Here is a 947-nt window from a genome sequence, read left to right as displayed (position 1 = left end):
CAGTCCTGGCTGTGGATCTGCAATTTCTCGCTCGAGCCGAAGTAATGCAGGCATCTGGAAATAGAGAAAATAATTCTTTTATTTTTTATATTTTTTCTTGTTTTTTCTTATATTTTTTCTTGTTTTTTTTCCTATTATACTTACCGGTCACAGAAATATTTCTTGTTCTTATTTCCAGTTAGTTGGGATCTCACGAGGCGCGACAGATCCTTTATCCACGCAAAGTGGCCTACACCATCGTTGCATGGATCTTGTAGATACAGCACGTTCACGTGCTTGTCCCTCTTGTCCCCTGTGAGTCGTAGAGGAAGGATCTGCTTGTCCTCGATGCCGTACACGTTGATCGACACCGCGTTCAATCGTTCGAATTTCAGAACGTCTTTTAATGTCATTGGAAACTCGATACCCGCGAGATTTAGCACAGTACTGTAATGCGGGTACAACGATTCCCGATCTGCATGTCTTTCTGAGGGGTACAGAGCAGCGACCACTGACCACGCGAAGCACGCATTGTCCGTCGTACGCACACTGATCACCGCTCGTTTCATAGCAATTTCCCGCGGCACCTCGAAGTGACATCCCGCGCGCATGGGATTCAGTTTGTTCACATTCACTACCAAATTGAGGATTCGCGACAATGCCCACCCACTGTCGCGTTCCTGAAACTCTTCCAGCGACGCTAATGTGGGCTCGACGACGCGCGTCACGTACCACTCGCGCATATCGGTGCACCGATAAATCTCACTGTTTTTCGTGTTTAAACTCTTACTGGCACGTTTGTCTTTTGTCGCGAACTCACCGTTGAACGCTGTGTTCACCTTTACACTACCGTGTCTTTCCACAACGTCCCGCACTCGCTCTAGCACTATATCACCAGCGTCTTCGAAAAATCGGCGAGGTTCGATATGATTATAGTTTATCACCGCACCTGTCGCTATACGACTCTC

The sequence above is a fragment of the Trachymyrmex cornetzi genome, unplaced genomic scaffold (assembly GCF_001594075.2).
Source record: "Trachymyrmex cornetzi isolate Tcor2-1 unplaced genomic scaffold, Tcor1.1 scaffold695, whole genome shotgun sequence".
Classification (NCBI taxonomy): Eukaryota; Metazoa; Arthropoda; class Insecta; order Hymenoptera; family Formicidae; genus Trachymyrmex; species Trachymyrmex cornetzi.
Note: the sequence above shows the minus strand (reverse complement) of the source record.